This window comes from Erythrolamprus reginae, chromosome 3 (assembly GCF_031021105.1).
Source record: "Erythrolamprus reginae isolate rEryReg1 chromosome 3, rEryReg1.hap1, whole genome shotgun sequence".
NCBI classification, from domain to species: Eukaryota; Metazoa; Chordata; class Lepidosauria; order Squamata; family Dipsadidae; genus Erythrolamprus; species Erythrolamprus reginae.
In genome coordinates, this window is record NC_091952.1 from 8,398,757 (window position 1) to 8,423,394 (window position 24,638).

Genomic DNA, 24,638 nt, shown 5'->3' on the forward strand with positions numbered 1-24,638 from the left:
CTTAACAACCGGGGCAAGGAAGCTTATAAAATGGGGCCAAATTTTCTCTATTGTCTTGCTTAACCACAGAAACGTTGGGCTCAATTGTAGTCATAAATCGAGGACTAGCCGTAGAGCGTAGGGACAACCTTAGATTGCTTACAGTTGACCTCTCCCCATTTCTAAGAGGTCTGTAAGGGGCGTGCATAAGCGCACCATTGTGCCTACCGTCCCTGTCCTATTGTCTATTGTCTTCTTTTATTATTACTTTCTATGTTATGTTTATATAAACTACTACCTTATACTTGATTGGCAAATAAATAAATAAATAAAATTTATGTATGTATGTATGTATTATTTATTTATGTGTGTGTGTGTGTGTGTGTCACATGGTTTTTTGCTGAATTTGACAATTAAGGGAGACTATATATATATATAGAAACATAGAAACATAGAAGAGTGACGGCAGAAAAAGACCTCATGGTCCATCTAGTCTGCCCTTATACTATTTCCTGTATTTTATCTTACAATGGATATATATTTATCCCAGGCATGTTTAAATTCAGTCACTGTGGATTTACCAACCACGTCTGCTGGAAGTTTGTTCCAAGCATCTACTACTCTTTCAGTGAAATAATATTTTCTCATGTTGCTTTTGATCTTCCCCCCATCTAACTTCAGATTGTGTCCCCTTGTTCTTGTGTTCACTTTCCTATTAAAAAAGTTTCCCTCCTGAACCTTATTTAACTCTTTGACATATTTAAATGTTTCGATCATGTCCCCCCTTTTCCTTCTGTCCTCCAGACTATACAGGTTGAGTTCATTAAGTATTTCCTGGTAAGTTTTATGCTTAAGACCTTCCACCATTCTTGTAGCCCGTCTTTGGACCCATTCAATTTTGTCAATATCTTTTTGTAGGTGAGTAGTTTATATAAACTACTACTCTATACTTGATTGGCAAATAAATAAATAAATTAAATTTATGTATGTATGTATGTATGTATGTATGTATGTATGTATGTTTTTTATTTATCTATCTATCTATCTATCTATCTATCTATCATCTATCTATCTATCTATTTATTTATTAGATTTGTATGCTGTCCCCCTCCTCAGACTCGGGGCAGCTCACAACAATAATAAAACAGTGTACAATGAACAAATCTAATATTTAAAAGAAAATATCTAAAACCCCATTATTTTAAAAAAAAACATAGAACACAAGCATACCATACATGGCATCGGACCAGAATATCTCCGAGACCGCCTTCTGCCGCACGAATCCCAGCGACCGATTAGGTCCCACAGAGTGGGCCTCCTCCGGGTCCCGTCAACTAAACAATGTTGGTTGGCGGGCCCCAGGGGGAGAGCCTTCTCTGTGGCGGCACCGACTCTCTGGAACCAACTCCCCCCGGAGATCAGAACTGCCCCTACTCTTCCTGCCTTCCGTAAACTTCTCAAAACCCACCTTTGCCGTCAGGCATGGGGAAACTAAACATCTCCTCCTGGGCCCGCTGAATTTATACATGGTATGTTTGTGTGTGTGTATGTTAGTATAGGTTTTTTTTAAAACTTTTAATATTTTAATTAATTGGATTATGTATTGGATTGTTTTTCACTTGTTGTGAGCCGCCCCGAGTCTTCGGAGAGGGGCAGCATACAAATCCAAATAATAAATAAATACATACATAAAACTATATAAGCCTGGGGGAGATGTCTCAATTCCCCCATGCATAAATACAGCTTGAATACAGCTCATCTGTCTGGAATCCACACCACATTTCAGACATAAGCACTCTAGAAAATGTGCAGAGATACTTTACTTGAAGAGCCCTCCAGTCCTCCACTCGCAACAGAATACCCTACGCAACTAGATGTGCAATCCTAGGTTTAGAAAGCTTAGAACTATGTCGCCTTAAACACGACCTAAGCATAGCCCATAAAATCATCTGATACAACGTCCTTCCTGTCAAAGACTACTTCAGCTTCAGCCACAACAGCACTCGAGCACACAACAGATACAAACTCAAAGTAAACCGCTCTAAACTCGACTGCAGGAAATACGACTTTAGTAACTGAGTAGTTGATGCATGGAACTCACTACCTGACTCTATAGTATCATCACCTAACCCCCAAACCCTCACCCTTAGACTCTCCACTGTTGACCTCTCAGTAAGGGGCGTGCATAAGTGCACCAGTGTGCCTTCCATCCCCTGTCCTAATGTTTTTCTTTTAGTAGTATCATGTATGTAAATATTATTATAATTAACAGTGGCCTTAGCCGGAGATCAGAACAAAATGCGAGAAAGGATAGTACAATCAGAGGAAAGGGTGGAAGGTGAAATTAGGAGGAGGAAAAGAAGGAATAAGGATGTGTACGAGTAGTTGGTGCTTGGAACTCACTACCAGACTCTGTAGTATCATCACCTAACCCCCAAAACTTTATTTATGTATTTATTTTATTTATTCATTTGTCCAATACACAAATACATAGGAAGAAAAATAGACATGTAGTAATATATATAAGGGTAAAAGTGAACTTAGAGGAGAGGATATATGAAAGAAAGAAAATATATATGATAAGTGAGAGAAAAGAAAGACAATTGGACAGGGGACGAAAGGCACACCAGTGCACTTATGTACGCCCCTTACTGGCCTCTTAGGAACCTGGAGAGGTCAATTGTGGAGAGTCTAAGGGAGAAATGTTGGGGGTTAGGGGTTGACACAATTGAGTCCGGTAATGAGTTCCACACTTCGATAACTCGATTGTTGAAATCATAGTTTTTACAGTCAAGTTTGGAGCGGTTCGTATTAAGTTTGAATCTGTTGCGTGCTCTTGTGTTGTTGCAGTTGAAGCTGAAGTAGTCATTGACCGGTAGGACGTTTTTTACTTTTTTTACTCTGAGTCTATCCACTGTTGACCTCTCCCGATTCCTAAGAGGTCAGTAAGGGGCATGTATAAGTGCACCAGAGTGCCTTCCATCCCCTGTCCTAATGTTTCTCTTTTACTAGTATCACGTATATAAATATTATATCTTTGTATACCACCAATACGTACGTGACAAAACAAACAAAAATAACTAACTAACTAACTAATTAAATAAATAAATAATAAAAAGAGCTAATAAGTAGCCTTCAAAGCAAGAAACAATCCTTCCTTCGCAGTCTGGATTTGAAAGAGTACGATTCCTGCAAAAACAAGCCCCCGCCCAATGCTTTTTTTCCCCTTTTAAATCCATTTTTATTTCTCTAGCCACAGTTTTCTTTTTGATCTAATCTGTTCCTAGTTCCAGACTCAAATGTTTGCGAACTGGCATTGGGTTTCTTCCAAGAACTTGGAAACACGATTGAATTAAACGTTTCTTTCCTGCTGTGCAGTCGGGATATGAAAACAGAGCCAGATCAAGATAAAAGTATTTGCAGGGCGGGGCAAGAAAGAAATGTCCTCGAGGCCATTTTTCAAGCAAAAGATTCGGCTGCCTTTGACCATCCGACCAGATGTTTAGCCCTGTGAGTACAGACATTGGGGAGAGGCAGGAGAAACAGTAGATCACAGGCTCAGCTCCTGCAAAAAGATCCCAAAAGTTGATTAGAAAAAAAACACCCAACAGAGAGGCCAAAATGAGTTACTTGAAGATCTGTTAAAAATGATCCTGCGCCAGTCCTGAAAAGGGGTGGGAATTATAAAGGGATGAAAATATACTGCTCAAAAAATAAATAAATAAAGGGAATGCTCTCTACATGGGGCTGCCTTTGAAGAGTGTTCGGAAACTTCAGATCGTGCAGAATGCAGCTGCGAGAGCAATCATGGGCTTTCCCAAATATGCCCATGTTACACCAACACTCCACAGTCTGCATTGGTTGCCGATCAGTTTCCGGTCACAATTCAAAGTGTTGGTTATGACCTATAAAGCCCTTCATGGCACCGGACCAGATTATCTCAGGGACCGCCTTCTGCTGCACGAATCCCAGCGACCAGTTAGGTCCCTCAGAGTGGGTCTTCTCCGGGTCCCGTCAACTAAACAATGCCGCTTGGCGGGACCCAGGGGAAGAGCCTTCTCTGTGGTGGCCCCGGCCCTCTGGAACCAACTCCCCCCAGAGATTAGAATTGCCCCCATCCTCCTTGCCTTTCATAAGCTACTTAAAACCCACCTCTGCCGCCAGGCATGGGGGAATTGAGATGCTCTTTTCCCCCTAGGCCTTTACAATTTCATGTATGGTATGTCTGTATGTATGTTTGGTTTTTTATATTAATGAGTTTTTAATCATTTTTAGTATTTATTAGATTATTATTGTACATTGTTTTATTATTGCTGTTAGCTGCCCCGAGTCTCCGGAGAGGGGCGGCATACAAATCCAATAAATAAATAAATAAACACTTAAACAACACACTATAACTCCAAGTAAATCAAATTTCTGTGAGCCTGGCCCCTGTGCTCTTCAACATTTTCATCAGTGACATAGATGAGGGAATAGAGGGGGAACTGATCAAATTTGCCAACACCCTAGAGCAGACCTGGGCAAAGGGCGGCCCATTGGCCACATCCGGCCCGCCGGCTGTCTCTGACCGGCCTGCGGAGGTTGGTTCAATTCAATTCAATTCAATTCAATTTATTAGATTTGTATGCCGCCCCTCTCCGAAGACTCGGGGTGGCTCACAACAACAATAAAAACAGTATAACAATGGAACAAATCTAATAATAAAATTACATCAAAAAACCCCAACAATTTAAAAACCATACAACACATACATACCAAACATAAAATATAAGAAAGCCTGGGGGAGATGTCTTAATTCCCCCATGCCTGGCGATATAGGTGGGTCTTGAGTAACTTGCGAAAGACAAGGAGGGTGGGGGCCGTTCTAATCTCCGGGGGGAGTTGATTCCAGAGGGCTGGTGCCACCACAGAGAAGGCTCTTCCCCTGGGGCCCGTCAAACGACATTGTTTGGTCGACAGAACCCGGAGAAGGCCAACTCTGTGGGACCTTTTTGGCCGCTGGGATTCGTGCGGTAGAAGGCGGTTCTGGAGGTATTCTGGTCCAATGCCATGAAGGGCTTTAAAGGTCATGACCAACACTTTGAATTGTGACCGGAAACCGATCGGCAGCCAGTGCAGGCCACGGAGTGTTGTAGAAACGTGGGCGAATCTAGGAAGCCCCACGATAGCTCTCGCGGCCGCATTCTGCACGATCTGCAGTAAATCAAATTTCTGGTTTCAATTTTTGGTTCAATGCGTGCACAGGAATAAATCAAATGCTGGACAGCGTTTTCAAACGCCGCGCATCGGACAGCTTTGCCACCTGTGCGCAGAAACGGGGCCCTGGGGAAAAAGCAGCGGTTGTGTCGTGCCGTACCTGTTGCTCGACTGACGGTGCTGCCTACACTGGAGCTCTCACCTCGCCTCTCCACCTTTCCCGTAAGTTGACTTAATCTTCTTTGGGCATTCGTGGCCCCCACTGAGGCACATGATGGGGCGCAGAAGTTTTTGTGTGAGAGAGGGCTCAGGGTCTTTGGAGAGGGCGGCATACAAATCTAATTAATAATAATAATAATAATAATAATAATAATAATAATAATAATAATAATAATAGAGAGAAAGAAAGAAAAGGGAAAGAGAGAGAGGGAAAGGGAAGTAGAGAGGAAGGAAAGAAAGAAGGAAGGAGAAATGGAGGGATGGAGTGAAGGAGGGAGAGAAGGAGGGAGGGAGGAAGGGAGGGAGGAAGGAGAAATGGAGGGAGGGAGGAGAAATGGAGGGAGGGAGGAAGTTAGGAAGGAAGGAGAAATGGAGGGAGGAAGGAAGGAAGGAAAGATAAATTATCTTTCCATGCCCTTTTGCAAAAGTCCAATAAATGCTCATTTTTAATTATTCATTGGTTTCATTAGTTTCATTAGTTTCATTGTCCTTTCCAAGAAACTTAAAGCAAACCTCTCAGGGGGAAAAGGAAGGAAGGAGAAATGGAGGGAGGAAGGAAGGAGAAATGGGAGAAATGGAAGAAACAAGGAAGGAAGGAAGGAAAGAAGGGAAGAAAAATGGAGGGAAGAAGGAAGGAGGAAGAATGAAATTAATGGAAGGACGGAGAAAGGAAGGACTTTTGGGGGGGGGGAGTAATTTTTTTAAAAAAAATTCTCTCAACATACATTCAAACAATACAGTAGTATTGGGTAGAACTAAGTTAATCATATTATTCCAGCCCTCTAAAACCATCCCAATTTCTCATGCGGCAAAATTAATTGCCCACCCCTGCCCTAGAGGATAGGCTCAAAATACAGAAAGACGTAGATAGATTAACACTGTGGGCCCAAACTAACAAAATGATGTTCAATGTCGATTGGCCAAGTGTGATTGGACACACAAGGAATTTGTCTTGGTGCAGAGGCTCTCAGCATACACAAAAGAAAATGATACATTTTTCAAGTATCATGTGGTACAACACTTAATGATTGTCATAGGGGTCAAATAAGCAATAAAGAAACAATCAGTTTTAATAAAAACGTTAGGATACAAGCAACACGTTACAGTCCTACAGTCCTAAGTGGGAGGAAAAGGATGATAGGAATAATGAGAAAAACTAGGAGAATTAGAAGTGCAGAGTTAGTAAAAAGTCTGACAGTGCTGAGGGAATTATTTGTTTAGCCGAGTGATGGCGTTCGGGGGGAAACTGTTCTTTTGTCTAGTTTTCTTGGTGTGCAGTGCTCTGTAGCGACATTTTGATTTACTTTGATGAAGTTTGATTTACTTGGAGTTATATTCTGTTGTTTAAGTGTCCCCTTTATTTTTTTGAGTAGTGTATAATCAATCAATCAATCAACAAAACAGGAAGGGGTAGTTCCTTTCTCAGCCATATTTCAAGGAAAAGTTGGCAACTAAAGAGATTTGCAGTTGAAATACCCAAATTCTCCAGCTAGCAAAGCTAGAAAGGAATTCTGGGAGTTTAAGTCAACAAGTCTGAAAGTGACCGATTCTAAGACAACTCCGGTACCAAACATCGCCACTTCCAAATACAAAGGCACAACGCTCAAGTGAAATCTATAATTTTTTTTTCTATTTTTAGAACCAGGTAAGGGTAGCCCCACCGAAGCGAGGCCTCAAAAAATTAATCGTAACTCATAAATGTTCCTCTCCACGGAAATCTTTAGTAAAAGGCGAAAGATTTATACGATCTGAAGAGAAACCAGAGTATGCCTGTTGCTGCCATCGTTACCCTGCCCTACGGCGGCCATAGACACTAAGGTTATGGCGTCTAGTGAGTACCGTGACCAAATACGTGTCCGTGGGTGAACAAAAAGGCTTTTTCGAACAGTCCCGCCGGTCCCAGAACCGGGACTTTCACACGAAGCGAAACGCTGCATCCATCACGGCGGAGTCACAGCCTTTTCTCCTCGCAAAGCATCACGGTCGAAGCCAATGCAAATGACGATGCTCATCACCCCGCCTCCCTGCTCGGTGCGTTCTCCAGTGGCTGCTACGTATGCTGGCAATACACCTGGGCGACGACATCGGAGTCACGCCTGAAGTTACACTCAGGATGCAAAAGTGACGTCAGCTACGTGACGTCATTTTTTTTAAAAAAAGAAGCAGGTGTAATTTTTCCTCCGCATCGTTATCCAAGGCAAGTTGTACAGAGAAAAAGCCTCGTTTAGCTGACTTCAGTTTAAACCCGCTTTTAGGCAGGAAGACTATCTACCCGCCAACAGAGCATTGAATCTAATTCAAACTTGGCGGGGAGGCGGGGAAAATGGGTACCCTCATTTGCATTTTCTTCAACCGTGATGCTTTACGAAGACAAAGGACCACCTCCACACCCGAGAGGCTCCCGTTTCGGTTCGTGGGACAGTCCCGATTCTGGAACCGGCGGCGATGTTCGAAAAAGCTTTTTTGTTCACCCACGGACACGTGTTTGGCCGCGGTCGATTGGGACGCTATAACCTCAGTGTCCGTCGCCGCACTACGGCTCGGTGTCTATGGCTGTGTTCTGTAACGTCCCTTCTCGTGGAGTGGAGCTAGCATTTAGGAAATTTTTGGAAGCCCTTTGGTAGGGCTGTATTTCCGTCTCGTTGTAAGAATAGGTGAGCTTGTCAGCTTGCTTATTCTTCATCCCTTGTTTCCTTTTCTTCCTAAAGATTGCAACTGCTAGTTATTGGTTATTTTCATTTTGATGTCTTGATTGGATGCGAATTGGAGGTGGCTGGCAACAATGCATTGATAGATTTTTTTTATATTCGTATATGATTCTAGTTAATGTAATTATTACAATGTTATTGTGCAATCGGATCAAGTGACTATTTTATTTATTTAATTACACTTCTATGCCGCCTTTTTCAACCAACTCAGGACGATGTACAACATAACAAATACAGTACAAAGTATATAGAAATCTAATATTAAAAACTAAAGAAATTCTAAAACCCGTTTGTACTAAACACAATCATCCACATTCATCCAACTGGGTCTAGCCATTCATAACATCGGCGGGAGTTAGCTCTCAACACGCCCCGCCCCCCCACGCTGGCCCGCAAAGATGAGTCTTCAAGGCTCTGCAAAAGGCCAGGAGGGAGAGGGCAGTACATATCTGGGGTAGGAGTTCATTCTAAAGGGCTGGGGCCGTCACAGAGAAGGCTCTTCCCCTAGGAAGGCCGACTTTGTGGGATCTAACCAGCTGCTGGGATACATGAGGCAGAATGCCACGAATAGAATAGAATAGAATAGAATAGAATTCTTTATTGGCCAAGTGTGATTGCACACACAAGAGATTTGTCTTTGGTGCATATGCTCTCAGTGTACATAAAAGGAAAAGCTACATTTGTCAAAAATCATGATGTACACTACTTCCTGATTGTCATAGGGGTCAAATAAGCAATCAGGAAACAATATTAATTAAAAAATTTAAGGATACAAGCAACAAGTTACAGTCGTAAGTGGCAGGAAATGGGTGATAGGAATGATGAGGAAAAAAGTAATAGTAGTGCAGACTTAGTAAATAATTTGACAGTGTTGAGGGATTATTTGTTTAGCAGAGTGATGGCATTCGGGGGAAAACTCTTCTTGTGTCTAGTTGTCGGTGTGCAGTGCTCTGTAGCGACGTTTTGAGGGTAGGAGTTGAAACAGTTTATGTCCAGGATGCGAGGGATCAGTAAATAATATTTTCACCGCCCTCTTTTTGACTCGTGCAGTATCCAGGTCCTCAATGGAAGGCAGGTTGGCAGCAATTTTTTTTCTGCAGTTCTGATTCTCCTCTGAAGTCTGGGTCGGTCCTGTTGGGTTGCAGAACAGAACAAGACAGTGCAGATGACAGACTCAATGATTCCTCTGTAGAACTGTATAAAGAACTGTATAAAGCCAAAATCTTCAAATTTGGCAATTTTAAGAGTTGTGGGGTTCAGCTGGCTGGAGAATTCAGGGTGTTCAAGTCCACAAGTCTTAAAATTGCAAGGTTTGGGGACCCCTGTTATAAAGCCTTAGTAAGCCCACACCAAGAATACTGCAGCTGGTTTGTAAAAAGATGTTGAGACTCTAAAGAGCAACCAGGATGATTAGGGCAGTGTTTCCCAACCAGTGTGCCGCGGCACACTAGTGTGCCGCGAGACATGGTCAGGTGTGCCGCGAAGAAGGGAGCTCAGCTTCTGGTCTTGCAACGTTTTGCTGAGAGTGTGAAGAGGGGGAGAGAGAAAGAGAGAGAAAGATAGCAAGAGAGAGAGAGAGAGAAAGCAAGAGATAGAGAGAAAGAGGGGGGAAGGAGGGTGAGAGAAAGACATAGATGGAGGGAAGGAGGGAAAGAGAAAGAGAGCAAAAAAGATAGGAATGAAGGGAGAAACAAAGAGGGATGGAGAGAGAGAGGGAAAGAAAGAGGAAGGAAGGAAGAGAGAGAAAGAGGGAGAGAGAGAGGAATAGAGCGAAAGAGAGGAAGAGAGATTTTTTTTGTGCAAACTTTTTTTAGCCCCCCCTCCCCCCGCTCAATGTTCCACAGGATTTTGTAAATGTGAATAATGTGCCGCAGCTCAAAAAAGGTTGGGAAACACTGGATTAGGGGACTGGAGAGAAAAACATGAACGTTTTTTGGATTGATGAAAAGAAGGACGAGGGTGATAGCATAGCAGTCTTCCAATATCTCGGGCTGCCACAAAGAAGGGGAAGCCAAGCTATTCTCCAAAGCCCCTAAGGCAAGGGTGGGTTCCAACCTACCTTGCTGCTGGTACATTCCCCCCTGCGCTATGTGGTGCACATATGCGCACTATTAAAAACCTCAAACAACCTAAAACCTCACACACACCCCTCCAAAACCAAAATAGTGACGCCATGCACAGTGCCTGAAACTCGGCTTTAGTATCCTTCTGCATCCACTGGTTGTTGTGGTTAGCTCTGGCCCAGCTCCTGCCCCAAGGACTGTGGATGTGGGGGAAACATCCACATGCTGCAGGCCTGTTTTGTCCTCGGTGGAATCTGCTGATGAAGGCTCCTCTGACCAAGCAGACATGAGTGACAGGGAGGAGGAGAGTGTGGCAGACAGCTCAGAAGGAGATCAATTATCTAGCTCCTCCTTGGATTCAGAACAAGAGTTAATGATACAGCCATGCATGCGGAGAGCGGTGCATAGGCAGCAACAACTGAGAGATTATTATCGAAGAAAATGAGGCCACCTGTGGTTGGGTGGGGCTGTGGTCATTAGTGAGGCTGCTATAAATAGCAGCCTGTGGGTTTGGCCATTGTGGAGGATTATCTGATCATTGTGCTTCATGACTGCTTTACTGACTGACTTGTTGTGTGCTGATTTTTCCCTGCTTTGAAACTAAAGCAGAGCAAAGGGTGTTTCACTTTGTGAAAGAAGAAGGACTGTGAATTGCCTCACAGCTGCAAGCTAAGTATCACAGGACTGATAAGGGACTTGTATAAATTACCAGTTTGTTTGGAGACGAGTGCTCTTTGCTATATCAAAAGAGGGCTTAGGTTAAGTGAATTTTCAGTATAAAGAACATTGTTTTGAATTTTCAAACATGGGTGTGTCTGAAATTTGTACCTGTGAATTTTTGGGAGGATTCTACCAGAGAGCCCGACAGAACACTGGTGGTGTTGGGAGTGAGAGGCACCGTATTATGGTGGTTCTCCTCTTACGTCTCGGGTCGGTCGCAGTTGGTGTTGGTAAGGGAACAGAGGTCAAATCCTAGGTTCCTCCTTTGTGGGGTGCCTCAGGGGTCGGTCATTCCCCCCCACACACACTGTTTAATATCAACATGAGACTGCTGGGTGAGATCATTCACAGCACAGGGTGAGTTTCCAGTAGTACACTGACGACAATCAGCTGTACATTTCCACCCCATGTCAATTCATTGAAGCAGTGGCCGTAATATGGCAGTGTCTAGAGGCTGTGAGGGTCTGGATGGGAGTCAACCGACTCAACTCTGTCAAGACTAAGTGGTTATTCAACTCAATTAATTAATTAATTAATTAATTAATTAATTAATTAATTATTTGATTTGATTTGATTTGATTTGATTTGATATGATTTGATTTGATTTGATTTGATTTGATTTGATTTGATTTGATTTGATTTGATTTGATTTGATTTGATTTGATTTGATTTGATTTGATTTGATTTGATTTGATTTGTATGCCGCCCCTCTCCGGAGACTCGGGGCGGCTAACAACAGTAATAAAACAGTATATAACAATAATCCAATACTAAAAACAGTTAAAAACCCATTATTATAAAAACCAAACATACATACAGACATACCATGCATAAAATTGTAAAGGCCTAGGGGGAAAGAGTATCTCAATTCCCCCAAGCCTGACGGCAGAGGTGGGTTTTAAGCAGCTTACGAAAGGCAAGGAGTGTGGGGGCAATTCTAATCTCTGGGGGGAGTTGGTTCCAGAGGGCCCGGGCCGCCACAGAGAAGGCTCTTCCCCTGGGTCCCGCTAAACGACATTGTTTGGTTGACAGGACCCGGAGAAGACCCACTCTGTGGGCCCAAACTGGTCGCTGGGATTCGTGCAGCAGAAGGCGGTCCCTGAGATAATCTGGTCCAGTGCCATGAAGGGCTTTATAGGTCATAACCAACAGATTTGCATGCCGCCCCTCTCCGAAGGTTATGGGTTTTGCCTCCCATGGACTGTCCATCCATAACTCCAGGAGGGGAGTTTCACCCTCTAAGAAAGGGTCCGCAACTTGGGTGCCCCCTAGACCAGTGATGGTGAACCTTTTTTCCCTAAATTGGAGAAACTGATGGAACGATGGGACAAGGTGAAAGATTATATGTTAAGTAGAATTTGCGACGAAAAGGTGAAAAATAAACTCCAATCACTCTTTGAATTGTAAATAAATGCAAATCAGAGCTGAGGAAATAACAGATTATATACTTGTAAATATTTGAAACCACCCCCCACCCCCAATTGGTGGTGGGGAATGTATGTTTAGTCGGGTGATGGGAACACATGCACAAAGCACCATTGTATGTTGTTTGTATTGTGTTATGTATGTGCAAAAACCAATAAAATATTTTTTTTTAAAAAAAAAAACCTTTTTTCCCTTGGGTGCTGAAAAAACATGCTCGTGTGGCGGCGCTATCGCTCACACGTGAGTGCCCACACACATAATTCAATACCTGGGGAGGGTGAAAACAGCTTCCCCCATGTTGTGGTTCAGCCTGAGTCAGAGCAAAGACCAGCTGCGTCTCTGCTGGCTCCATGCCTGGGGGAGGCTGAGAGCGAAGAGGAGAGTTCTTGGCAGCCAGACAGGGGAGATTACAATCAGGAATGTGACGAGGAAGAAAGGCCTGGGAGCCCTGGAGAAGGGCTCTCGCAAGCAAGTAGCTTGGATTCTTTGGAGTCTTTGGAGTCATTGGATGACGACGCACAAGCTCTCATTAGTATGCGACAGAGACGCATAGATCAAAGGAGGCAGCAACTGAAGAGATATTATCAGTGTTGAATGAGGAACACCAGAGGGTTGGGTGTGGTCCTCATTAGCAGGGAAGGGTTTATAAGGCAGGCAAACTCTTTTGGCAGTGTGGAGTGTTATCAGAGTGGAGTTGCTGTTATCTGCATTGTCTCAGTGTTTCTGTTCCTGGCTCGTGGCCCAGCAGTCTTGAAGATCCATGGGAGGTTTGTGCCTGTTAGCAACAGCCTCGTTTGTCATCAAGGATCCTGTGTTTTTGTATGAACAATTGCCTTCATGTATCTATTTGGAGTTCCAGTGTTTTCCTGACTTGTAAGGACATTTTCTGTTGGCTTCTTTTCTCTTTACCATTGTAAAACTGTGTTTGGATTCAACCGGTGTGTCTGGCTTATCTTTTTGGGTTGGTCATAGCTTCCGGAGTGACCCAGACAGAACCCCCCACTGCCCAGAGTCCATCATAGAGGCCGGAACGGCCTGTTTCCCAACGTCTGGTGGGCCCAGTAGGCTTGTGTTTCATCATCTCCAGGCTCCAAAGGCTTCCCTGGAACTGGGGGGAGGTAAAAATGCCCTCCCCCATCCCCCCCATAGGCTCTCTGGAAACCAAAAATGCTCCACCAGAGCCTTTGTGTGAACCAAAAATCAGCTGGGCAGCACACACATGCACGTTGGAGCTGAGCTGGGGCAATGGCTTGGGTGCCAGCAGATATGGCTCCGCGTGCCATCTGTGGCACCCATGCCATAGGTTCACTATCACTGTCCTAGACCCACAGCTGAAACTAGAGCAACATCTTTCATCTGTGGCTAGGGGGACTTGTGCACAGGTTTGCCTAGTGCACCAGTTGCGGCCCTATTTGGTTAGGGAGTCTCTTCTCACACTCATGTCCTTGTCACCTTGCAGCTCAACTACTTCAATGTCCTCTACATGGAGCTACCCTTAAAGAACATTCGTAGGCTATAACTAATCCAGCTGTGCGAGCTGTTGTGGGTGTGCCGAGTTACATCCACATAACTCCATCACTTGGCAAGCTGCACTGGCTTCCAATTGATTTCCGGATGCAATTTAAGGTGTTGGTTGTCACCTATAAAGACCTACATGGTTGGATTGTACATATTGTGACTGCAGCTAGAATTGCATATGCTCAAAACTGTTGAACAAGATACCAATGAAAAGGGAAATTTAAAAGAAAATTTTAGAATGTGCAGAAATGAGTAGGCTTGCTTTGAGACTTAAGGATAAAGAAGAGGGTGATTATTACAAAGTCTGGGGAAGATTTTATGAATGGATGAAAATTAAAAACAATTAAAATGTAAAGCTATTTTGAAGGAATATATGACAATTAGAATTTAAAGAGGAAAATACATAGATGAGGAAAAAAGGAAGGACGGCAGCACTAGTTAAATGATGTAACACAGATGTGAATAGTTTACTTAAACTATTAAGTAAAGTATTAACTATTAACTATTAAACTATTAATAGTTTACTTAAACTAGAGAGAAGTGATCATTCCAGGCAATGAATTTGTGTTTAGAATAAAATTAAATAAAAGGCTGAAGTAAGCGAATTTTAACACATTTTAACAGATACGGGCACATTATCTATACAAGAGAATAGATATTTAATTTTAGCTTGTGTTCCTAGAAATGAAAGTTCGGAATTGAGTTAAATTTAAAAGGTTTAGAAATGGAAGAGAGGATGATATGTGAGGAAAATAGTTGTTTGATGGAAAAAGGGAATATTATATATTAATATCTTTAGGCACGGGTGCTATGTTTCTTTTGTATTATGTTTTATTTTATGTTGGAGGAAAAAATTAAAAAAATTATACCACCACTACCACCACCCCAAAAAAAGCCCTACATGGTTAGGACCAAATTATTTACGGGACGGTCTTCTGCCTCATACTTCCCAGCAGCCGATTAGAGCCCACTGGGTTGGCGTTCTTTGGATCCTGTTGACTAAACTGTGTTGACTGTTGGGACAGTGGGGCAGGGCCTTCTCTGTGGCAGCTCTGGTTCTATTGGAACCAACTATCTACAAAGATCCGCATCGACCCAACCCTCCTAGCCTTCCGGAAGGCCTTAAAAACATGGCTTTGTTGGCAGACCTGGGGCCATTGAGCCATAGTATTCTGCTCCGACCAGAATAGGATGAGTTGTACTGAGATGATTTGACATACTGGGATTTTAATTGTAACATATTGGGTTTTTTATTTATTTATTTATGTACACTGCACTGAGTCCATCCGGAGTAACAAAATAAATAAATTAAACAAGCAAATGCAAGGCCCGTGAGCCACATCTGGCCAGCGATGTAGTATTAGTACTGGATTGTCACATGCTGTTTTTACCACTGTTGTTAGCCGCCCCGAGTCCATGGAGAGGGGTGTCATACAAATCCAATAAATAAATGAAAGAAAGAAAGAAAGAAAGATAGATAGATAGATAGATGATAGATAGATAGATAGATAGATAGATAGATAGATAGATAGATAGATAGATAGATAGATAGATAGATAGATAGATGATAGATGTGGAGCCATCCTACAAAATGTAAAGCGCCGGCCCCTGTCGTTTCAGCTGGGTCGACCCAATACAAAGTGGATACATGCCAGCAGTTTTGGGAGTGCTGTCAAGATGGACATGCCCATCCAGTCAGCCACGCCCACTCTTCCAGGTCAACCACAGCCCTCAACAAAATTAAATTTGACACACCTGCCATAGATTACCTGGTAGGTCACCTGCAGCAGCAACCCTCAAACATTTGGTCAACAGGCACCACGTGGCGATCCCTAAAAAGGGAATGAGGAAGTTCCTTTCTCAGCCATCCAGATATACAGTATTAAGGTAAAGATGGCAACTCTTAAAGAGTTTTGGAATTCAATTTCCGGAATTCCCAGCCAGCAAAGCTAGAAGGGAATCTGGGATTTGAAATCCAGAAGTCTTAAAACGACCGAATTCCGAGCTCAGCATAGTAAACGATAAAAGACAACCCATTCGCAATATTTTTCTCTATTTTTTGAACCAAGTAAGGGTAGCCCCACCGAAGCGAGGCCTCAAAAAATTAATCGTAACTCATAAATGTTCCTCTCCACGGAAATCTTTAGTAAAAGGCGAAAGATTTATACGATCTGAAGAGAAACCAGAGTATGCCTGTTGCTGCCACCGATACCCTGCCCTACGGCGGCGATGGACACTGAGGTTATGGCGTCCAGCGAGTACTGCGACCAAACACGTGTCCGTGGGTGAACAAAAGAGGCTTTTTCAAACACTCCCTCTGGTTCCAGAACCGGGACTTTCGCACCAAGCGAAACGCTGCATCCATCACGGAAGAATCGCAGCCTTTTCTCCTCGCAAAGCATCACGGTCGAAGCCAATGCAAATGAGGATGTTCATCACCCCGCCTCCCTGCTCGGTTCGTTCTCCAGTGGCTGCTATGCTAGCGATACACCTGGGCGACCAAATCGGAGTCAGGCTTGAAGTGCATGCTCAGAAGATTTTTTTTTAAAAAAGATGTTGGTGCCCATGGACACCAACTGTATTTTTTTTTCGTCCCTAAATGTTCATTTCCCACCACTGAACTCTGCCGGTTTCATGGAAAAATCACAGGTTTATCCATTTATTATTTATTTATTGGATTTATGCTGCTCCGAAGACTCGGGCAGCTTACAACATATAGAAACAAAAACAATAGAAATATCCTAAATCCAATTTTAAGGTTAAAACTATCTAATCAGCCTCCCATCCTTCCGAGGTGGGTAAAATGAGGACATTGATGAGAAATAAGTAGTAATAGTAGTGCAGACTTAGTAAACAGTTTGACGGTGTTGAGGGAATTATTTGTTTAGCAGAGTGATGGCGTTCGGGAAAAAACTGTTCTTGCGTCTAGTTGTCTTGGTGTGCAGTGCTCTGTAGTGACATTTAAACAATGCCATTTGGCGGGACACAGGGGAAGAGCCTTCTCTGTGGCGGCACCGACCCTCTGGAACCAGCTTCCCCCAGAGATTAGAACTGCCCCCACCCTCCTCGCCTTTTGTAAACTCCTTAAAACCCACCTTTGCCGTCAGGCATGGGGGAATTGAAACATCTCCCCCGGGGCTATACAGTTATGTATGGTATGTTTGTGTGTATGTTTGCTTTTAATAATGGGGCTTTTAGTGTTTCTTTTAAATTATTAGATTTGTTATATATTGTTTATTAATGCTGTGAGCCGCCCCTAGTCTACGGAAAGGGGCAGCATACAAATCTAATAAATAAATAAATAAAAATTTATTTATTTATTTATTTATTTATTTTGAGGGCAGCAGTTGAAACAGTTTATGTCCAGGATGCGAGGGGTCAGTAAATATTTTCACAGCCTTTTTTTTCATTCGTGCAGTACTGTATACGGGTCCTCAATGGAAGGCAGGTTGGCAGCAATTGTTTTTTTCTGCAGTTCTGATTCTCCTCTGAGGTCTGTGATAGCAGGAGGTCCCCAAACTTGGCAATACAGTGGTACCTCTACCTAAGAACGCCTCTACGTAAGAACTTTTCTAGATAAGAACCGGGTGTTCAAGATTTTTTTGCCTCTTCTTAAGAACCATTTTCTACTTAAGAACCCAAGCCCGGAAAAACTTCCCAGGAAACTTGAGAGCGGCACAAAGACCCAGCCAGTTTCCTTCCATTCCCCCTTTAATCCCGGCCATCTCAGGCTTTTCTGGGCTGCCAGAGGAGCCTTTCGGTAGTGCTTAAGGAGGCTTTGGCAGCCCAGAACGAACGGAGCATTTTCCTTTCTCTGGGTGCTTGCAGAGGGAATAAATCACTTCGCTGTGGTGACTCCCTTGCACTGCCTCCCATACATCCGGTGCGAGGTTGTCTCCTGGAGCACCTGGGCACAGAAAGTCAAAAGGGGGCACTTCGCCCCAGCCTGATCAACTCGGCTTCAGCCAAACCGAGGAGTCACCTCAGTGAAGGAAAGGTGCTGGCTACAAAAAAGCAAGCAAAAGGAGAGGGGAGCCCTTCAGCATGGGAAGGAAGAGGAAGCAGGTAGCAGTAGCAGCCGCCTTTCGGTCAAATGAGTGGGAAGTTCTCCCCTGTCACCCGCCTGGGTTTCTCTCTCTGACGTAGTGTATTGGAGGCGCGTGCTCCTCCTCGCTATCTCAGAGTCCCTCTCTTTTTCTAAGCCTTAAAGTTTTGGATTTTTTTGATTCCCCTCACCCCACCTTCTTCCTTCAGCAGCGACTGTCCTCCTCCTCCTCTTCTTCTTCCTCCTCCTCCCACCCGAATTCTGAACTTTTATTTCTTTCCTAATGGGTTTGCACACATTATTTGCTTTTACATTGATTCCTATGGGGAAAAATGGCTTCTGCTTAAGAACGTTTCTACTTAAGAACCTGGTCACGGAACAAATTAAGTTCTTAAGTAAAGGTACCACTGTATTAAGACTTGTAGAGTTGAACTCCTACAAATTATCCAGCCAGCTGAAGTCCGCAAGTCTCAAAGTTGCCAAGTTTGAAGACCTCGGCTTTATGGAATGGTATCGAGAAGGTGGTGGTGCTCCAGCTCCAGCGGTCCTTGGAAGAAGCTGATTATCTAGGCCCTCAACAGTCAGGATTCAGGCCCAGCTACAGCACGGAATCCGCTTTGGTTGCACTGATGGATGATCTCTGGCAGGCCCGGGAGAGGGGCTTGTCCTCTGTCCTGGTACTTCTTGACCTCTCAACGGCTTTCGATACCATCAATCATGGTATCCTTCTGCGCTGGCTGGAGGGGCTGGGAGGGGGAGGCACTGTCCTTCAGTGGTTCTGCTCCTACCTCTCCGGTCAGTCGCAGTCGGTGTTAGTGGGGGGTCAGAGGTCGACCCCTAGGTTTCTCCCTTGTGGGTACCGCAGGGGTCAGTCCTCTCCCCCCTGCTATTCAATATCTACATGAAACCGCTGGGTGAGATCATCCAATGGCATGGGGTGAGGTATCATCAGTATGGAGATGATACCCAGTTGTACATCTCCACCCCATGTTCAGTCAGCGAAGCAGTGGAAGTGATGTGTCTGTGCTTGGAGGCTGTTGGGGTCTGGATGGCTCAAACTCAACCCTGACAAGACGGAGTGGCTGTGGGTTTTGCCTCCCAAGGACAATCCCATCTGTCCATCCATTACCCTGGGGGAGGGAATTATTGACCCCTTCAGAGAGGGTCTGCAACTTGGGCGTCCTCCTCGATCCACAGCTAACATTAGAACATCATATTTCAGCTGTGGCGAGGGGGGCGTTTGCCCAGGTTCGCCTGGTGCACCAGTTGCGACCCTATTTGGACAGGGAGTCATTGCTCACAGTCACTCATGCCCTCATCACCTCAAGGTTTGACTACTGCAACACTCTCTACATGGGGCTACCTTTGAAGAGTGTTCGGAAACTTCAGATCGTGAAGAATGAGTCTGCGAGAGCTATCATGGGGCTTCCTAGATTTGCCCACATCTCGTCAACACTCCAAGGCCTGCACTGGCTGCCGATTAGTTTCCGGTCACAATTCAAAGTGTTGGTAATAACCTATAAAGCCCTACATGGCATTGGACCAGAATACCTCCGGAACCCTCTTCTGCCGCATGAATCCCAGTGACCAGTAAGGTCCCACAGAGTTGGCCTTCTCCAGGTCCCGTCGACTAAATGTCTGGTGGGCCCCAAGGGAAGAGCCTTCTCTGTGGTGGCCCCGGCCCTCTGGAATCAGCTCCCCCCCAGAGATCAAAACTGCCCCCACCCTTTCGTAAGATATTGAAGACCCACCTATGTCATCAGGCATGGGGAAATTAAGATACCCCTGGTTTATGTATGATATGATTGTGTTGCATGGTTTTAAAAAAAAAAATTTTATATGTCTTTTAATGTATTGGATTTGTCACATTATTGTTTTTGTTGTCAGCCGCTCTCCAGATTACATCATCATCATCATCATTATTATTATTATTATTATTATTATTATTATTATCAAAAGCTCACTTGATCCTGATTGTACTCTTAATTACATTACTAATAGTAACAAATGTAATAATTACATTAACTATATTATATATATACATATATATATATATATATAATCCTATATTAATAATATAAATAAAATCTATTAATGCAGTTTGGCATCATGGTCGAAGCCAATGCAAATGAGGCTACTCATCTCTCCCCCCCCCCTTCTCCCTGCTCGGTTCGTTCCCCGTTGGCTGCTATATACTAGCGATAAACTGGCGTCACCAACGTCTTTTTTTTTTTTAGAAGCGGGTGTATTTTTTTGCTCTTTCAAACGGGATCGAAATTGAGCAGGGAGGCGGGGAGATGAGTATCCTCATTTGCATTTTGCTGCAACCGTGATGCTTTGCGAAGAGAAGAGACCGGCGAATTTCCCGTGAAGGGAGCACCGTTTTGCTAGGACTGGTTGTAGAACCAGTGGGAACTAGAACTGGTGGGGATAATCGAAAAAGCCTTTGTTCACCCACGGAGACGTGTTTGGCCACAGTCACAAGAGACGCTCTAACCTCAGTGTCCATCGCTGCCATAGGGCTCCGTGTCGGTGGAAGCAGCCGGTATTGTCTTTGTCATACTCAGTAATACATAGTCATAAACAGTCTAAGGTTGTACACTAGTACAATCCAGGGAATTTTTGGAGGTCTTTTTGTAGGCCTAGCTTTTGCTGTTTTGAAAAAATATAATGGTTTATTTGTTTATTTATTAGATTTGTTTGCTGCTCCTATTCGTAGACTCAATTGTCAATTGCTCCTTATTTCTTTTTTGTATGTCGTTTGAAAGTCTGTTTGTGTGTGATTATTTGCTCATTAGTAAACTTTAAATATATTTCAATATTTTTTATGTGTTTTAATATATTTTTCATTTATTTTAATATCTATGCCCTTGTATGTTAATTGGAAGTTTTTTGTGCGATTAATTACTCATCAGTAAACTTTATTTAATATTGTCGATGTATTTAATATATTTTTCATTGGATTTATTTTAATATATCTTACATAAACTTGACAAATAAATTAAAAATTGTCTAAATGCAATAGACCTGTGTTTCCCAACCATGGCAACTTGAAGATACCTGGACTTCAACTCTCAGAATTCCCCAGCCAGCGTTTGCTGGCTGGGGAATTCTGGGAGTTGAAGTCCAGATATTGTTCTGTCTGGGTTTTCCCAGACCTCAACACCAACTGAAAAAACAGCCAGACACTCTGGTAAAAGCCAAAAGTATTTTATAGCTGGAAAAAATAAGCACAAAGGAAAACCTGTCTTCACAACAGACAGGCTATAATACGTTACAGCAGGGTCCTGATGTCCAGTCAATACCACAAGCTTCTTGCTGGCACCCCCCCCCCAAGGTTTCAATAGTCCAAGGCACAAACCAGGATTGTAAGCCACCAAAGTTCACAGACAGGTCTCATGAATCTCCAAGATAAAACTCCACAAGCCAGGAAGGGTGGGTCCGCCTTTTATCCTTTCCCAAGAGCACCACACCCAAACCCAGCTGTGACCTCTAATGCTGGAAATACTTAGCCAATTGAGTCCGTCTCTGATTAGCTCTCCTTTGTCGCATATCTATGATGTCTTGAGCATTTTCCCCTAAGGAATCCAGGCTGCTTGCTGGGGAGAGCTCCCCCTGGTGGGACTCTGGCTGTCCTTCTTCTTCAGCCTGGGATTCCTCTTCCTCGTCCGTCTGCACCTCCTGTTCCTCAGCCTCTCCCTCTGAGCTGGAAACCGACAGAAGGTCAGCCATTCCCGGAGGGGTCCCAGACTGAACCACAACAGATATGAACTTGGCTTTGAGTTCAGAATTGCACTGCAGGTCAATGAGCTCCATTTGAAGCACAGGAGGGGTATCTTGCACATCAAAGGAGAAGGGGTTGACAAAAATTTGAAATGTGGCTCTGTGCTTCTTGAAGTCTGCAAATCTGTGATCAAATTCCTCCTGTAGCTTCAAAATGACATCCACATCCTCCTCACCACTGAATGGTGTGTCTGCATCCATGAGTTCCTTGCATGCTGGGAAATGGTGAAAGTTTGTCTGAGAAATCTGGGCTTTCCATAACATGTTTTGTAGAGCAGTGTTTCCCAACCTTGGCAACTTGAAGATATTTGGACTTCAACTCCCAGAATTCCCCAGCCACCATTTGCTGGCTGGGGAATTCTGGGAGTTGAAGTCCAAATATCTTCAAATTGCCAAGGTTGGGAAACACTGTTGTAGAGAATGCTCTCATGTTGTCATAGGCAGCACTGACAAGTTCGCAATAAGCCCAGCTGATGTCCCGCCTCCGAGAGCAATATAACCCACTGTGATTGGTAGGTTCATTCCCCTCCGCATACAACACTGAAAAGTGCCATTCGTATCAAACTCAAGCCACACTAACATTAAACTTTGATATTGAGGTGGGGGCTGCAAATTATTGTCCCATGGGCCGCAGTTGGCCCACAGGCCGCGAGTTTGAGACCCCTGCTTTAAAATCAGGCTAGGGAAAAAATCAGGCACATCCATCTCTGAAGAGCACCCACCCCCACCCCCCGCGCTCAATTTTCAACTGATTTCTTCTTCAATGATGCTCCAACGAACAGCCCTGCACTCCTTTTGGGATTCTGGACCGCTGGGCCTTTATTTTCCCCATTTGTTGGGGCGGGGGGTTTGATGGGGTCTTCCCCTGCACTGTGCCAAAAGGAAAGCAAGCCAGGATTCTCACCCAAGCTCTTCCCCCTGCTCCCTTCCAGGGGAGGGAGGTGTTCTGTCGGGCTCTCTGGTACACTCCTCCCGAAAATTCACAGGTACTAAGTTCAGACACACACACGTTTGAAAATTCAAAACAATGTTCTTTATAATGAAAATTCCCTTAAACTAAGCCCTCTTTTGGTACAGCAAAGAGCACTCATCTCCAAACAAACTGGTAATTGGTACAAGTCCCTTATCAGTTCTGTGATACTTAGCTTGCAGCTGTGAGGCAATTCACAGTCCTTCTTTCACAAAGTGAAACACACTTTGCTCTGGTTTAGTTTCAAAGCGGGGAAAAATCAGCACACAAAAGGTCCAAGTCAGTAAAGCAGTCACGAAACACAACGATCAGATAATCCTCCACAATGGCCAAACCCACAGGCTGCTCTTTATAGTAGCCTCACTAATTACCGCAGCCCCACCCAACCACAGGTGGCCTCATTTTCTTTGATAATAATCTCTCAGTTGTTGTTTCCTATGCTTCGCTCTCTGCATGTGTGGCTGTATCATTAACCCTTGTTCTGAATCCAAGGAGGAGCTAGATAATTGATCTCCTTCTGAGCTGTCTGCCCCACTCTCCTCCTCCCTGTCACTCATGTCTTCTTGGTCAGAGGAGCCTTCATCAGCAGATTCCACCGGGAGCAAAACAGGCCTGCAGCATCTGGATGTCTTCCCCACATCCACAGTCCTTGGGGCAGGAGCTGGGCCAGAGCTAACCACAACAGGAGGAGAGATGTTTGTGTGTTTGCACAGGCTACATTTTCATTTCCAAAAGAATCCAAGGCAGGTGTCCAGCAAACCTGTAAAACAGAGAAATCAGGGAATTATCAGGGAAATTGGCGGTTTGGGAATTATCTGGGAATCCGTGAAAAAAAACGGAATAAATCGGGGCGGGGGGCCAAACTGTATTAAAGTCTTTAAAAGTCAGGGGGAAATCATGTTTTTAAAAATGGACCACACTGCCTGGCAGAGTCAAGCAAAAATGAGCATAACTGTGGCAACAACTTGCTTCCTCAGCTACTGATATTTCTCCATGGCTTAGCTGTTTGGTATGACGTCATCTATGACTACACCTTAACTAGATCGCAAGTTACAGGGAAACGTCAGGGAAATATCAGGGAATTTCAAAATACTTTCCTCCTGGACACCATGCCCAAGTGCCTCCAGACCCATTTAATTTCTTTATATTGTCCTAAATCTTTATTTTTTAAAAATCTTACTTTTGAGTGGAAATAATATCAGCTTTCAAGGAAAGAGACAGGAAGTGGGTACTTTCTTGTAGTGGGGTTGCTTTGACTGAGAAGACAGGATAATTTCGGAAGGAAGGAAGGAAAATCAGAAGGAAAGGAGGTGAAATTAGGAGGGGGGGAAGAAGAAATAAGGATGTGAAGAGGGGGTCATGTGAAGGGGAGGTCAAGTCTTCGGAGAGGGGCGGCATACAAAAATAATAATAATAATAATAATAATAATAATAATAATAATAATAATAATAATAATAATAATGTGTGACTGGGTGGGAGTTTGTTTTGTCAACAACATATTGGTGGTATACAAAGATATACATTTATATACATGATACTAGTAAAAGAGAAACATTGGGACGGAAGGCACTCTGGTGCACTTATGCACGCCCTTTACTGACCTCTTAGGAATCGGGAGAGGTCAACAGTGGATAGGCTAAGGGTAAAGTTTTGGGGGTTAGGTGATGATACTACAGAGTCAAGTAGTGAGTTCCATGCATTACCCATTTGGCCACCCAGGTTTTGTGATTCCTGGTATTTGGTTCTCTGAAAAAATTGGCCCAAATGGGTTTTCTTGTGTTTTAAAGTTGCTGACCTTGACACGCCCCCTAGTCTAATAAACGATTTGAGGGAGTGTCCACAAGAGTCACAACCCATTTCCCAAAGCACTTGAAGGCAAAACAAGAAGCAAGGGATGGAAACTAATCGAGAGCCAATCTGAAAATAAGGAGAAATTTGTCAAAGGTGAGAACAATTAGCCAATGGAACCGTTTTAATAGAGAGGAAGGTCTTCTAGTCCCCTGCTAAAATA

The 24,638-nt window shown here is 43.7% G+C and overlaps 1 protein-coding gene and 2 non-coding genes across 4 annotated transcripts in view; 1 reads left to right on the forward strand and 2 right to left on the reverse strand.

Moving 5' to 3' along the window:
- The window catches only part of LOC139163587 (peroxidasin homolog), a 128,936-nt gene that overhangs the window by 12,149 nt on the left and 92,149 nt on the right, over positions 1-24,638 (forward strand). The window lies entirely within an intron of this gene.
- On the reverse strand, positions 7,048-7,162 carry LOC139166066 (U5 spliceosomal RNA). Its single transcript, XR_011558874.1, has one exon. It is a non-coding gene; the product is annotated as a U5 spliceosomal RNA (small nuclear RNA).
- LOC139166067 (U5 spliceosomal RNA) lies at positions 15,905-16,019 on the reverse strand. The gene has a single exon (XR_011558875.1). It is a non-coding gene; the product is annotated as a U5 spliceosomal RNA (small nuclear RNA).